This window comes from Heterodontus francisci, unplaced genomic scaffold, assembly GCF_036365525.1.
Source record: "Heterodontus francisci isolate sHetFra1 unplaced genomic scaffold, sHetFra1.hap1 HAP1_SCAFFOLD_405, whole genome shotgun sequence".
Classification (NCBI taxonomy): Eukaryota; Metazoa; Chordata; class Chondrichthyes; order Heterodontiformes; family Heterodontidae; genus Heterodontus; species Heterodontus francisci.
In genome coordinates, this window is record NW_027141857.1 from 52506 (window position 1) to 69576 (window position 17071).

Consider the following 17071-nt stretch of genomic DNA (forward strand, 5'->3'; position numbering starts at 1 on the left):
CCTACAAGCAGAACTTAGGGAGTTAGGAGCCAAGTTTAAAGTAGGACCTCAGAGGTAGTAATCTCAGGATTGCTACCAGTGCCACCTGCTAGTAAGAGTAGAAATGAAAGAATCGTCAGGATGAATGCGTGGCTTGAGAGATGGTGCAGGAGGGAGGGGTTCAGATTTTTGGGACATTGGGACCGGTTCTGGGGGAGGTGGGACTATTACAAATTGGACGGTCTACACCAGGGCCGGACTGGAACCAATGTCCTTGGGGGTGCTTTTGCTAACGCTGTTGGGGAGGGTTTAAACTAATGTGGCAGGGGGATGGGAACCAAATGAGGAGGTCAGTGGACAGTAAGGAGGTAGTAACTAAAGCCTGTAAGGAACTAGATAATGAAGTCAGCGTGACTAAGGGGAAGAGTAGGCAGGGAGCAGATGATGAACGCAAAGGGACTGGTGGTCTGAGGTGTATTTGTTTTAATGCAAGAAGTGTAGTAGGTAAGGCAGATGAACTTAGGGCTTGGATTAGTACCTGGGAGTATGATGTTATTGCTATTACTGAGACTTAGTTAAGGGAAGGGCATGATTGGCAACTAAATATCCCAGGATATCGATGCTTCAGGCAGGATAGAGAGGGAGGTAAAAGGGGTGGAGGAGTTGCATTACTGGTCAAAGAGGATATCACAGCTGTGCTGAAGGAGGGCACTATGGAGGACCCGAACAGTGAGGCAATATGGGCAGAACTCAGAAATAGGAAGGGTGCGGTAACAATGTTGGGGCTGTACTACAGGCCTCCCAACAGCGAGCGTGAGATAGAGGTACAAATATGTAAACAGATTATGGAAAGATGTAGGAGCAACAGGGTGGTGGTGATAGGAGATTTTAATTTTCCCAACATTGACTGGGATTCACTAAGTGTTAGAGGTCTAGATGGAGCAGAATTTGTAAGGAGGATCCAGGAGGGTTTTCTAGAGCAGTATGTAAATAGTCCAACTCGGGAAGGGGCCATACTGGACCTGGTGTTGGGGAATGAGCCCGGCCAGGTGGTTGAAGTTTCAGTAGGAGACTACTTTGGGAATAGTGATCACAATTCCTTAAGTTTTAGAATACTCATGGACAAAGACGAGAGTGGTCCTAAAGGAAGAGTGCTAAATTGGGGGAAGGCCAACTATACCAAAATTCGGCAGGAGCTGGGGAATGTAGATTGGGAGCAGCTGTTTGAAGGTAAATCCACATGTGATATGTGGGAGGCTTTTAAAGAGAGGTTGATTAGCGTGCAGGAAAGACATGTTCCTGTGAAAATGAGGGATAGAAATGGCAAGATTAGGGAACCATGGATGACAGGTGAAATTGTGAAACTAGCTAAGAGGAAAAAGGAAGCATACATAAGGTCTAGGCGGCTGAAGAAAGACGAAGCTTTGAAAGAATATCGGGAATGTAGGACCAATCTGAAACGAGGAATTAAGAGGGCTAAAAGGGGTCATGAAATATCTTTAGCAAGCAGGGTTAAGGAACATCCCAAAGCCTTTCATTCATATATAAGGAGCAAGAGGGTAACTAGAGAAAGGATTGGCCCACTCAAGGACAAAGGAGGAAAGTTATGCGTGGAGTCAGAGAAAATGGGCGAGATTCTAAACGAGTACTTTGCATTGGTATTCACCGATGAGAGGGACATGACGGATGTTGAGGTTAGGGACAGATGTTTGATTACTCTAGGTCAAGTCGGCATAAGGAGGGAGGAAGTGTTGGGTATTCTAAAAGGCATTAAGGTGGACAAGTCCCCAGGTCCGGATGGGATCTATCCCAGGTTACTGAGGGAAGCGAGAGAGGAAATAGCTGGGGCCTTAACAGATATCTTTGCAGCATCCTTAAACACGGGTGAGGTCCCGGAGGACTGGAGAATTGCTAATGTTGTCCCCTTGTTTAAGAAGGGTAGCAGGGATAATCCAGGTAATTATAGACCGGTGAGTCTGACATCAGTGGTAGGGAAGCTGCTGGAGAAGATACTGAGGGATAGGATCTATTCCCATTTGGAAGAAAATGGGCTTATCAGTGATAGGCAACATGGTTTTGTGCAGGGAAGGTCATGTCTTACCAACTGAATAGAATTCTTTGAGGAAGTGACAAAGTTGATTGATGAGGGAAGGGCTGTAGATGTCATATACATGGACTTCAGTAAGGCGTTTGATAAGGTTCCCCATGGTAGGTTTATGGAGAAAGTGAAGTCGCATGGGGTCCAGGGTGCACTAGCTAGATGGATAAAGAACTGGCTGGGCAACAGGAGACAGAGAGTAGCAGTGGAAGGGAGTTTCTCAAAATGGAGACGCGTGACCAGTGGTGTTCCACAGGGATCCGTGCTGGGACCACTGTTGTTTGAGATATACATAAATGATTTCGAGGAAAGTATAGGTGGTCTGATCAGTAAGTTTGTAGACGACACTAAGATTGGTGGAGTAGCAGATAGTGAAGTGGACTGTCAGAGAATACAGCCGAATATAGATAGATTGGAGAGTTGGGCAGAGAAATGGCAGATGGAGTTCAATTCGGGCAAATGCGAGGTGATGCATTTTGGAAGATCCAATTCAAGAGTGAACTATACAGTAAATGGAAAAGTCCTGGGGAAAATTGATGTACAGAGAGATTTAGGTGTTCAGGTCCATTGTTCCCTGAAGGTGGCAACGCAGGTCAATAGAGTGGTCAAGAAGGCATACTTTCCTTCATCGGACAGGGTATTGAGTACAAGGGTTGGCAGGTCGTGTTACAGTTGTATAAGACTTTGGTTCGGCCGCATTTGGAATACTGCGTGCTGTTCTGGTCGCCACATTACCAAAAGGATGTAGATGCTTTGGAGAGGGTGCAGAGGAGGTTCACCAGGATGTTGCCTGGTATGGAGGGCACTAGCTATGATGAGAGGTTGAGTAGATTAGGATTATTTTCATTAGAAAGACGGAGGTTGAGGGGGGACCTGATTGAGGTGTACAAAATCATGAGGTATGGACAGGGTGGATAGCAAGAAGCTTTTTCCCCAGAGTGGGGGATTCAATTACTAGGGGTCACGAGTTCAAAGTGAGAGGGGAAAGTTTAGGGGGGATATGCGTGGAAAGTTCTTTACGCAGAGGGTGGTGGGTGCCTGGAACGCGTTGCCAGCGGAGGTGGTAGACGCGGGCACGATAGCGTCTTTTAAGATGTATCTAGACAGATACATGAATGGACAGGAAGAAAAGAGATACAGACCCTTAGAAAATAGGTGACAGGTTTAGATAGAGGATTTGGATCGGCGCAGGCTTGGAGGGCCGAAGGGCCTGTTCCTGTGCTGTAATTTTCTTCGTTCTTTAACTAATATTGCAATGCCCCCTCCTCTGTCTCGCCTGAAGATTCTATATCCCGGGATATTGAGCTGCCAATCCTGCCCCTCCCTCAACCATGTCTCCGTGATGGCTGCTATATCACAATTCCACGTGTCAATCATTGCCCTTAACTCATCCGTTTTACCTGTAATACTCCTGGCATTAAAGCAGAGGCCTTCCATCCTGGTCTTACTCTCTTGAAACTTACTTCTGCTGTATTCCTTCTGACTTGTTTGCTTTCCTGTGTTTAGCTGTGTCCCTATTCTGCTAGGAGTCTGCATCCCCTTCCCCTGCCAAATTAGTTTAAACTCTTCCCAACAGCACTAGCAAACCTGCCAGCAAGGATGTTAGTCCCCCTCTGGTTCAGATGTAGACCGTCCCACTTGTACGGTCCCACCTTCCCCAGAAACGGTCCCAGTGGCCCAGGAATCTAAAACCCTCCCTCCTGCACCAACTCTTAAGCCACGCATTCATCTGTGCTATTCTCCTATTTCTATACTCGCTAGCACGTGGCACTGGGAGTAATCCAGAGATTACAACCCGAGAGGTCCTGCTTTTTAGTCTGCTGCCTCACTCCCTGAATTCTTGATACAAGACCTCATCCCTCTTTCTACCTATGTCATTGGTACCAACATGTACCATGACCTCTACCTTATCACCCTCACCCTTCAGGATGCCCTGCAGCCGTTCAATTACATCCCGGACCCTGGCACCAGGGAGACAACACACCATCCTGGAGTCACATTGATGGCCACAGTAGCGCCTATCTGTTCCCCCGACTATAGAATCCCCTATTACTATTGCTCTTCCTCTCTTTCCCCCTTCCTGTACAGACAGGCTGCTTGTGGTGCCAGAAGCTTGGCTCTGTCTGCACTCCATGGAGGAACCAGCCTCCTCAATGGAATACCGATTTGCAAGCGGGACCCAGGGGACTCCTGAACTACCTGCCTGTTTCTCTTGGACTGCCTGGTGGTCACCCATTCCTTTCCTTCCTCAAGTCCCTTCAGCTGCGGTGTGACCACCTCTCTGTACGTGCTATCCATGATGCTCTCAGCCTCGCGGATGCTCCACAGTGTTTCCAGCCACCGTTCCAGCTCTGAAACCCGAGCTTCCAGGAGCTGCAGCTGGACACACTTCCTGCACACATGCTGGTCCCGGGGACTGGAAATGTTCCCGGATTCCCACATGCAGCAAGAGGAGCAAACCACGTCTTCAAGTTCTCCTGTCATGACAAAACCCTTTAAATTTAAAACTTTAGAAGATTTATAATTTTAAAAATCAACCATGTCTTGCTAAAACAATGACTTACAATTCAATCCACTTTGAAAAATACCCACCAGGACTTACTCACCAGTCAGCTGTGTTCTTTGGAAGCTCTCAGCTCCCCTCACTCTGAGGTCAGGGAGGAAATGAAAGGAGCTCCTCACCGAACTTCCTCAGTTACCAAACTTCCACTGTAGCACTCAAGTGCAAACATAGTCAGGACTGTAAGATGGCTCACTTTTATACTGACTCACTCTCGCCCCCTGAAAACTGGTTTCAGCCAATTCTCTAATTAACAAGGTGCAGCTGCAAGCAGAGTCTGAGTGAATCCTGTTTAAAGCTGGTCTAAAACTCACCTTCTCCAACCCTAACAGCAACTGTTAAGTTAATCTGCTAAATAAAAGACAGATTAGATTTAAGATAAAATTAACCCTTAATTATCCTCAGTTACCAAACTTCCACTATAGCACTCTAATGCAACCCAAGTCAGCACTCCAGTGCAAACTGGTGAAAGTGGACTTCATACAGCTACTTGAAGGAAAATCAGTGGAAATCAGTGGGAGGCATTAAAAGCGAGATACAACAGGCACAGTGTAGACATGTCCCCACAAAGAGAAAGGGTGGTATGGCCAAATCTAGAGCTGCCTGGTTATCTAGAAGCTTACAGGGTAAGTTAAAGCAGAAAAAGAAAGCTTATGATGATCACAAATATCTTCATACTTTAGAAAGCCTAGAGGAGTATAGAAAGTGCAGGGATGAAGTAAACAGGGAAATAGGAAAGCAAAGATTTGACATGAAAAATTATTGGTAGGTAAAATCAAGGCAAACCCGAAGATGTTTTATCAATACATTAAGAGCAAGAGGATAACTAAGGAAAGGGTAGGACCTATCAGAGATGTACAAGGGAACTTACACTTGGATGCAAAAGATTTGGGCAGGGTTCTTAATGAGTATTTTGTCTCTGTATTCACGAAGGAGAGGGATGAGAGGTACCAGACGATTGGAGGTCTGCGAACGTTGTACCATTGTTTAAAAAGGGTGCGAGGGATAGGCTAAATAATTATAGGCTGGTCAGTCTGACCTCGCTGGTGGGTAAATTGTTAGAATCTATTCTGAGGGACGGGATAAACTGCCACTTCGAAAGGCACGGATTAATCAGGGATAGTCAACATGGATTTGTTAAGGGAAGGTCATGTCTTACAAACTTGATTGGGTTTTTGAGGAAGTAACAAGGAGGATTGATGAGGGTAGTGCAGTGGATGTGGTCTACATGGATTTTATAAGGCATTTGACAAGGTCCCACATGACAGACTGGTCAGTAAAATGAAAGCCCATTGGATACAGAGCAATATGACAGGTTGGATACAAGATTGGCTCAGGGACAGGAAACAAAGGGTAGTAGTCGATGGATGTTTTTGTGAATGGAAAGCTGTTTCCAGTGGTGTTCCACAGGGCTCAGTGTTGGGTCCTTTGCTGTTTGTGGTATATGTTAATGATCTGGACTTAAATGTGGGAGATATGATTGGGAAATTTGCTGATGAGACAAAAATTGGTTGTGTAGTTGATAGTGAAGAGGATAGCTGTAGACTCCAGAATGATATCAATGGTTTGGTTGAGTGGGCGGAAAAGTAGCAAATGGAATTCAATCCAGAGAAGTGTGAGGTAAAGCATTTGGGGAGGGCAAATAAAGCAAGGGAATATACAATAAATGGGAGGATATTGAGAGGGGTAGAAGAAGTGAGAGACCTTGGAGTGAATGTCTACAGGTCCCTGAAGGTGACAGGACAGGTAGATAGAGTGGTGAAGAAGGCAAATGGAATGCTTTCCTTTATTGGCTGAGGTATAGAATTCAAAAGCAGAGATGTAATGCTGGAACTGTATAAAACACTGGTTAGGCCACAGCTGGAGTATTGCGTACAGTTCTGGTCACCACATTACAGGAAGGACATAATTGCTCTGGAGAGAGAGTACAGAGGAGATTTACAAGAATGTTGCCAGGGCTCAAAAGATGCAGCTCTGAGGAAAGATTGGATAGGTTAGGGTTGTTTTCCTTCGAACAGAGGAAGCTGAGGGGTGACTTAATTGAGGTGTACAAAATTATGAGGGGCCTAGACAGAGTAGACAGGAAGGACCTGTTTCCCCTAGCAGAGAGGTCAATTACCAGGGGCACAGATTTAAGGTGATTGGTAGAAGGATTAGAGGGGACATGAGGAAAAACGTTTTCACCCAGAGGGTGGTGAGTGTCCGGAATTCACTGCCCGGATCGGTGGTGGAGGCAGAAACCCTCACCTGCACCTGAAATTCTGCAGCCTGCAAGGCTATGGACCAGATGCTGGAAGGTGGGATTAGTATGGGTGGCTAGTTTTTTCAAACGGTGCAGACACGATGGGCTGAATGGCCTCTTCCTGTGCTGTAACCTTTCTATGTTTTCTATAGTTCTATGGTGGTAATAATGCTCTGTGTTTATTACCAGGGTCTCTTTGCTCTCTGTATTACTGCTGCGCGTTTATTACTGAGGGTCTCTTTGCTCTGCTGTGTGTTTATTACTGAGTGTCTCTTTGCTCTGTGTGCATTAATGCTGTGTATTTATTTCTGAGGGTCTCTTTGCTTTCTATGTATTAATGCTGTCTGTTTATTACTCAGGGTCTCTTTGCTCTGTGTGTCTTAATGCTGTGTTTTTATTCCTAGGACCGGATGAGATGCATCCAAGAATACTGAGAGAAGTGTGTGCCGAAATCATGGAGGCATTGCCCATAATTTTTCAGTCTTCCTTAGACTCGGGGGTGGTGCCAGAGGACTGGAGAATTGCAAACATTATACCCTTGTTCAGAAAGGGTGTGAAGATAAGCCGAGCAACTACAGGCCAGTCAGTTTAACTTCGGTGGTGGGAAAACTTGTGGAAAGAATAATTCAGGACTAAATGAGTAATCATCTGGACAAATGCGAGTTCATTAAGGAAAGCCAGCATGGATTTCTTAAGAGAAAAATCATGTCTAACTAACTTGCTGGAGTTTTTTGAGGAGGTAACAGAGAGGGTTGATGAGGGCAATGCTGTTGATGTGGTGTACATGGACTTTCAAAAGACATTTGATACAGTGCCACATAACAGACTTGTGAGCAAACTTGTAGCTCATGGAATAAAAGGGACGGTAGCAACATGGATACAAAATTGGCTGAGTGACAGGAAACGAAGAGTAGTGGTTAATGGATGTTTTTCAGGCTGGAGGAAGGTTTGTAGTGAAGTTCCCCAGGGATCAGTGTTGGGACCCTTGCTTTTCCTGATATATATTAATGACTCTCAGCACTACATGAACTGCTATGCCTGTGCTGGGACGAGGGAGCAGTACCCCAGGACATGCGCGATGCCAACATCATCACCCTCTATAAAAACAAAGGTGACCGCGGTGACTGCAACAACTACCGTGGAATCTCCCTGCTCAGCATAGTGGGGAAAGTCTTTGCTCGAGTCGCTCTGAACAGGCTCCAGAAGCTGGCCGAGCGCGTCTACCCTGAGGCACAGTGTGGCTTTCGTGCAGAGAGATCGACTATTGACATGCTGTTCTCCCTTCGTCAGATACAGGAGAAATGCCGTGAACAACAGATGCCCCTCTACATTGCTTTCATTGATCTCACCAAAGCCTTTGACCTCGTCAGCAGACGTGGTCTCTTCAGACTACTAGAAAAGATCGGATGTCCACCAAAGCTACTAAGTATCATCACCTCATTCCATGACAATATGAAAGGCACAATTCAACATGGTGGCTCCTCATCAGAGCCCTTTCCTATCCTGAGTGGTGTGAAACAGGGCTGTGTTCTCGCACCCACACTTTTTGGGATTTTCTTCTCCCTGCTGCTTTCACATGCGTTCAAATCCTCTGAAGAAGGAATTTTCCTCCACACAAGATCAGGGGGCAGGTTGTTCAACCTTGCCCGTCTAAGAGCGAAGTCCAAAGTACGGAAAGTCCTCATCAGAGAACTCCTCTTTGCTGACGATGCTGCTTTAACATCTCACACTGAAGAATGCCTGCAGAGTCTCATCGACAGGTTTGCGTCTGCCTGCAATGAATTTGGCCTAACCATCAGCCTCAAGAAAACGAACATCATGGGGCAGGATGTCAGAAATGCTCCATCCATCAATATTGGCGACCACGCTCTGGAAGTGGTTCAAGAGTTCACCTACCTAGGCTCAACTATCACCAGTAACCTGTCTCTAGATGCAGAAATCAACAAGCGCATGGGTAAGGCTTCCACTGCTATGTCCAGACTGGCCAAGAGAGTGTGGGAAAATGGCGCACTGACACGGAACACAAAAGTCCGAGTGTATCAGGCCTGTGTCCTCAGTACCTTGCTCTACGGCAGCGAGGCCTGGACAACGTATGCCAGCCAAGAGCGACGTCTCAATTCATTCCATCTTCGCTGCCTTCGGAGAATACTTGGCATCAGGTGGCAGGACCGTATCTCCAACACAGAAGTCCTTGAAGCGGCCAACACCCCCAGCTTATACACACTACTGAGTCAGCGGCGCTTGAGATGGCTTGGCCATGTGAGCCGCATGGAAGATGGCAGGATCCCCAAAGACACATTGTACAGCGAGCTCGCCACTGGTATCAGACCCACCGGCCGTCCATGTCTCCGTTATAAAGACGTCTGCAAACGCGACATGAAATCGTGTGACATTGATCACAAGTCGTGGGAGTCAGTTGCCAGCATTCGCCAGAGCTGGCGGGCAGCCATAAAGACAGGGCTAAATTGTGGCGAGTCGAAGAGACTTAGTAGTTGGCAGGAAAAAAGACAGAGGCGCAAGGGGAGAGCCAACTGTGCAACAGCCCCAACAAACAAATTTCTCTGCAGCACCTGTGGAAGAGCCTGTCACTCCAGAATTGGCCTTTATAGCCACTCCAGGCGCTGCTTCACAAACCACTGACCACCTCCAGGCGCGTATCCATTGTCTCTCGAGATAAGGAGGCCCAAAAGAAAAAAGAATTAATGACCTGGACCTTGGTGTACAGGGCACAATTTCAAAGTTTGCAAACGATTCAATACTTGGAAGCATTGTGAACTGTGAGGAGGATAGTGTAGAACTTCAAAAGGACAAAGACAAGTTGGTGGAATAGGCAGACAGGTGGCAGATGAAGTTCAATGCAGAGAAATGTGAAGAGATTCATTTTGATAGGAAGAACATGGAGAGACAATATAGAATAAAGGGTATAATTCTAAAGGGGGTGCAGGAGCATTGGGACCTGGGTGTAAATGTGCATAAGTTATTGAAGGTGGGAGGACAGGTTGAGAGAGCGGTTAATAAAGCATACAGTATCCTGGGCTTTATTAACAGGGGCAGAGAGTACAAGAGTAAGGAAGTTTTGTTGAACTTGTATAAAACACTAGTTCAGCCTCAGCTGGAATATTGCGTCCAGTTCTGGACACCGCACTTGAGGAAGACGTGAGGACATTGGAGAGAGTAGAGAAAAGATTCAGGAGAATGGTTCCAGGGATGAGGAATTTCAGTTATGAAGATAGATTGGAGAAGTTAGGACTGTTTTCATTGGAGAAGAGAAGGCTGAGAGGTGATTTAATAGAGGTATTCAAAATCATGAGGGGTCTGGACAGAGTAGATAGAGAGAAACTGTTCCCACTTGGGAAAGGATCGAGAACGAGAGGGCACAGATTTAAAGTATTTGGTGCGAGAAGAAAAAGTGACATGAGGAAAAACTTTTTCACGCAGCGAGTGGTTAAGGTCTGGAATGCGCTGCCTGAGAACGTGGTGGAGGCAGGTTCAATTGAAGCATTCGAAAGGGAATTAGACAGTTATATGAAAAGAAAGAATGTGCAGGGTTATGGGGAGAAGGCGGATGAGTGGCATTAGGCGAATTGCTCATTCGGAGAGTTGGTGCAGATGGGCCGAAAGACCTCCTTCTGCACTGTAACAATTCTGTGATTACTGAGGGTCTCTTTGCTCTGTATGTATTAATGATGAATGTTTATTACTGTGGGTTTCTTTGCTCTGTGTGTATTAATCCTGTGTGTTTATTACTGAGGGTCTCTCAGCTCTGTGTTTTTTTTATTCATTCATGGGATGTGGGCATCACTGGCAAGGCCAGCATTTATTGCCCATCGCTAATTGCCCTTGAGAAGGTGGTGGTGAGCTGCCTTCTTGAACCACTGCAGTCTATGTGGGCTAGGTACACCCACAGTGCTGTTAGGAAGGGAGTTCCAGGATTTTGACCCAGCGACAGTGAAGGAACAGTGATATAGTTCCAAGTCAGGATGGAGTGTGACTTGGAGGGGAACTTGCAGGTGGTGGTGTTCCCATGTATTTGCTGCCCTTGTCCTTCTAGTTGGTGGAGGTCGCGGGTTTGGAAGGTGCTGTCTAAGGAGCCTTGGTGCGTTGCTGCAGTGCATCTTGCAGATGGTACACACTGCTGTCACTGTGCGTCGGTGGTGCAGGAAGTGAATGTTTGTAGATGGGGTGCCAATCAAGTGAGCTGCTTTGTCCTGGATGGTGTCGAGCTTCTTGAGTGTTGTTGGAGCTGCACCCATCCAGGCAAGTGGAGAGTATTCCATCACACTCCTGACTTGTGCCTTGTAGATGGTGGACAGGCTTTGGGGAGTCAGGAGGTGAGTTACTCGCCGCAGGATTCCTAGCCTCTGACCTGCTCTTGTAGCCACGGTATTTATATGGCTACTCCAGTTCAGTTTCTGGTTAATGGTAACCCCCAGGATGTTGATAGTGGGGGATTCAGCGATGGTAATGTTGTTGAATGTCAAGGGGAGATGGTTGGATTCTCTCTTGTTGGAGATAGTCATTGCCTGGCACTTGTGTGGCGCGAATGTTACTTGTCACTTATCAGCCCAAGTCTGGATATTGTCCAGGTCTTGCTGCATTTCTACACGGACTGCTTCAGTATCTGAGGAGTTGTGAATGGTGCTGAACATTGTGCAATCATCAGCGAACATCCCCACTTCTGACCTTATGATTGAAGGAAGGTCATTGATGAAGCAGCTGAAGATGGTTGGGCCCAGGACACTACCCTGAGGAACTCCTGCAGTGATGTCCTGGAGCTCAGATGATTGACCTCCAACAACCACAACCATCTTCCTTTGTGCTAGGTATGACTCCAACCAGTGGAGAGTTTTCCCCAATTCCCATTGACTCCAGTTTTGCTAGGGCTCCTTGATGCCATACTCGGTCAAATGCTGCCTTGATGTCAAGGGCAGTCACTCTCACCTCACCTCTTGAGTTCAGCTCTTCTGTCCATGTTTGAATCAAGGCTGTAATGAGGTCAGGATCTGAGTGGCCCTGGCGGAACCCAAACTGAGCGTCACTGAGCAGGTTAAGCAAGTGCCACTTGATGGCACTGTTGATGACACCTTCCATCACTTTACTGATGATTGAGAGTAGGCTGATGGGACAGTAATTGGCCGGGTTGGACTTGTCCTGCTTTTTGTGTACAGGACATACCTGGGCAATTTTCCACATTGCAGGGTAGATGCCAGTGTTGTAGCTGTACTGGAACAGCTTGGCTAGGGGTGCGGCAAGTTCTGGAGCACAGGTCTTCAGTACTATTGCCAGAATATTGTCAGGGCCCATAACTTCTGCAGTATCCAGTGCCTTCAGTTGTTTCTTGATATCATGCGGAGTGAATCGAATTGGCTGAAGTCTGGTATCTGTGATGCTGGGGACTTCAGGAGGAGGCCGAGATGGATCATCAACTCGGCACTTCTGGCTGAAGAGTGTTGCAAATGCTCCAGCCTTATCTTTCGCACTGATGTGCTGGGCTCCCCCATCATTGAGGATGGGGATATTTGTGGAGCCACCTCCTCCTGTTAGTTGTTTAATTGTCCACCACCATTCATGGCTGGATGTGGCAGGACTGCAGAGCTTAGATCTGATCCGTTGATTATGGGATCGCTTAGCTCTGTCTATCGCATGCTGCTTACGCAGTTTGTCACACAGATAGCCCTGTGTTGTAGCTTCACCAGGTTGACACCTCATTTTGAGGTCTGCCTGGTGCTCCTCCTGGCATGCCCTCCTGCACTCTTCATTGAACCAGGGTTGGTCTCCTGGCTTGATGGTAGTGGTAGAGTGGGGGATATGCCAGGCCATGAGGTTACAGATTGTGGTTGAGTACAATTCTGCTGCTGATGGCCCACAGCGCCTCATGGATGCCCAGTTTTGTATTGCTAAATCTGTTCGAAATCTATCCCATTTAGCACGGTGATAGTGCCACACAACACGATGGACGGTATCCTCAATGTGAAGGCGGGACTTCGTCTCCACAAGGACTGTGCGGTGGTCACTCCTACCAATACTGTCATGGACAGAAGCATCTGCGGCAGGCAGATTGGTGAGGACAAGGTCAAGTATGTTTTTCCCTCGTGTTGTTTCCCCCACCACCTGCCGCAGACCCAGTCTAGCAGATATGTCCTTTCGGACTCGGCCAGCTCAGTCAGTAGTGGTGCTACCGAGCCATTCTTGATGATGGACATTGAAGTCACCCATCCAGAGTACATTCTGTGCCCTTGCCACCCTCAGTGCTTCCTCCAAATGCTGTTCAACATGGAGGAGTACTGAGTCATCAGCTGAGGGAGGGCGGTAGGTGGTAATCAGTCGGAGGTTACCTTGCCCATGTTTGACCTGATTGTATAGAACCTTGGTTAGACCGCACCTGGAGTACTGTGTGCAGTTTTGGTCCCCTTACCTTAGGAAGGGTATTATTGTCATAGAGGGAGTGCAACGAAGGTTCACCTGACTTGTTCCCGGGATGGACAGGAGTTTTAGAGAAGTGGTTACACCCAAAGTGCAGGCAGATAGATGGGTGACCGCTAGAAGGGGCAGGCAGTCAGTGAGGAATCCCCTGTGGCTATCCCCCTCTCTAACAAGTATACCGTTTTGGATACTGTTGGGGGGGATGGTCTATCAGGGGAAAACAGTAGCAGCCAGAGCACTGGCACCACGGCTGGCACTGTTGTTCAGCAGGGAGGGACAAAGCGCAGAAGAGCAATAGTTATAGGGGACTCTATAGTCACGGGCACAGATAGGCGCTTCTGTGGATGTGAAAGAGACTCCAGAATGGTATGTTGCCTCCCTGGTGCCAGGGTCAAGGATGTCTCTGAACGGACAGGGGGCATTCTGAAGGTGGAGGGTGAACAGCCAGAGGTTGTGGTACACATCGGTACCAATGACATAGGCAGGAAGAGTGATGAGGTCCTGCAGGGGGAGTTTAGGGAGTTAGGTAGAAAGTTAAAAGACACGACCTCTAGGGTTGTAATCTCGGGATTACTCCCTGTGCCACGTGCCAGTGAGGCGAGAAAGAGGAAGATAGTGCAGCTAAACACGTGGCTGAGCAGCTGGTGTAGAAGGGAGGGTTTCAGATATCTGGACCATTGGGATCTCTTCAGGGACAGATGGGACCTGTACAAGAAGGACGGGTTGTATCTAAACTGGAGGGGCACTAATATCCTGGCTGCGAGGTTTGCTAGTGTCACTCGGGAGGGTTTAAACTAGTGTGGCAGGGGGGTGGGAACCAGAGCAGTAGGACAGCAAGTGAAATAAATGAGGAGGACATAGTAAATAAGGCCTGTAAGACTAAGAGGAAGAGCAGGCAGGGAGATGTTGCTGAGCACAGCGGGACTGGTGGTCTGAAGTGCATTTGTTTCAATGCGAGAAGTATAACAGGTAAGGCAGATGAACTTAGAGCTTGGATTAGTACTTGGAACTATGATGTTGTTGCTATTACAGAGACTTGGTTGAGGGAAGGACAGGATTGGCAGCTAAATGTTCCAGGATTTAGAAGCTTCAGGCGGGATAGAGGGGAATGTAAAAGGGGTGGGGGAGTTGCATTACTGGTTAAGGAGAATATCACAGCTGTACTGCGGGAGGACACTCGGAGGGGTCGTGCAGCGAGGCAATATGGGTGGAGCTCAGGAATAGGAAGGGTGCAGTCACGATGTTAGGGTTTACTACAGGCCTCCCAACAGCCAGCGGGAGGTAGAGGAGCAGATATGTAGACAGATTTTGGAAAGATGTAAAGGTAACAGGGTTGTAGTGGTGGGTGATTTTAACTTCCCCTATATTGACTGGGACTCACTTAGTGCTAGGGGCTTGGATGGGGCAGAATTTGTGAGGAGCATCCAGGAGGGCTTGTTGAAACAATATGTAGATAGTCCAACTAGGGAAGGGGCCGTACTGGACCTGGTATTGGGGAATGAGCCCGGTCAGGTGGTCGAAGTTTCAGTAGGGGAGCATTTCGGGAACAGTGACCATAATTCCATAAGTTTTAAGGTACTTGTGAATAACGATAAGAGTAGTATGGTTATTGCTGAGTGTCTCTTTTCTCTGTGTTTATTAATGCAGTGTGTTTATTGCTGAGGGTCTCTTTGTGGGTTTAATGCTGTGTGTTTATTACTGAGGGTCTCTGCTCTGTGTGTATTAATGCTGTGTTGTTATTGCTGAGGGATTCTTTGCTTTGTGTGTATTAATTCTTTGCATTTATTGCTGAGGGTCTCTGTGTGTATTAATGCCATGTGTTTATTACTGAGCGTCTCTTTGCGGGTATTAATGCTGCGCATTTGTTCCAGAGGGTCTCTCTGCTCTGTGCCTATTAATGCTGTGTATTTATAGCTGAGGTTTTCTGCTCTGTGTGTATTAATGCTGTGTGTTTATTACTGAGGGTCTCTTTGTGGATATTACAGCTGTGTGAATTTAATGCTGAGGTTTTCTGTTCTGTGTGTATTAATGCTGTATGTTTTTTATTACTGAGTGTCTCTGCTCTGTGTGTATTAATGCTGTGTGTTTATTACTGAGGGTCTCTGCTCTGTGTATATTAAAGCTGTGTGTTTATTACTGAGGGTCTCTGCTCTGTGTGTAATAATGCTGTGTATTTATTACTGAGGGTCTCTGCTCTGTGTGTATCAATGCTGTGTGCTTGATACTGAGGGTCTCATTGTGGGTATTAATGCTGTGTGTTTATTACTGAGGGTCTCTCTGCTCTGTGTGTATTAATGCTGTGTGTTTATTACTGAGGGTCTCTGCTCTGTGTATTAATGCTGTGTGCTTATTACTGAGGGTCTCTCTGCTCTGTGGGTATTAATGCTGTGTGTTTATTACTGAGGGTCTCTCTGCTCTGTGTGTATTAATGCTGTGTGTTTATTACTGAGGGTCTCTCTGCTCTATGTGTATTAATGCTGTGTGTTTTATACTGAGGGTCTCTGCTCTGTGTGTATCAATGCTGTGTGTTTGATACTGAGGGTCTCTCTGCTCTGTGTGTATTTATTATGTGTGTTTATTATTGAGGGTCCATTGTGGGTATTGATGCTGTGTGTTTGTTGCTGAGGGTCTCATTGTGTGTATTAATTCTGTATGTTTATTACTGAAGGTCTCTTTGCTCTGTGTGTATTAAAGCTGTGTTTTTGTTACTGAAGGTCTCTGCTCTGTGTGTAATAATGCTGTGTGTTTATTACTGAGGGTCACTTTGTGGGCATTAATGCTGTGTGAATTTAATGCTGAGGGTCTCTGCTCTGTGTTTATAATGCTGTGTGTTTTATACTGAGGGTCTCTGCTCTGTGTGTATCAATGCTGTGTGTTTTATACTGAGGGTCTCTGCTCTCTGTGTATTAATGCTGTGTGTTTTTATTACTGAGGGTCTCTGCTCTCTGTGTATTAATGCTGTGTATTTAATGCTGAGGGTCTCATTGTGTGTATTAATTCTGTGTGTTTGTTACTGAGGGTCTCTCTGCTCTGTGTGTATTAATGCTGTGTTTATTGCTGAGAGTCTCTGCTCTGTGTGTATTAATACTGTGTGTTTATTACTCGGGGTCTATTTGTGGGTATTACTGCTCTATGTTTGGTGCTGTGGTCTGTGCTCTGTGTGAATTAATGCTCTGTGTTTATTACTGAGGATCTCTTTGTGGTTATTAATGATGTGTATTTATTACTCAGGGTCTCTGCTCTTTGTATATTAATGCTGTGTGGTTATTGCTGAGGGTCTATTTCCTCTGTGTTTATTAATGCAGTGCATTTATTGCTGTGGGTCTGTTTGTGGGTATTAATGCTGCGTGAATTTAATTCTGAGGGACTCTGCTCTGTGTGTATTAATTGGGACTGTTTTTATCACTGAGTGTCTCTGCTCTCTGTGTATTAATGCTGTGTTTTTATGACTGAGGGTCTGTGCTCTGTGTGTATTAATGTTGTGTTTTTATTACTGAGTCTCTCTGCTCAGTGTGTCTTAATGCTGTGTATTTAATGCGGAGGGACTCCTTGTGTGTAATAATGCTGCGTGTTTGTCGCTGGGGTCTCTGCTCTGTGTGTATTAATGCTGTGTGTTTATTACTGAGGGTCTCTGCTCTGTGTAATAATGCTGTGCGTATATTACTGAGGGTCTCTCTGCTCCGTGTGTATTAATGCTGTGTGTTTATTACTGAGGGTCTCTCTGCTCTGTGTGTATTAATGCTGTGTGTTTATTACTGAAAGTCTCTGC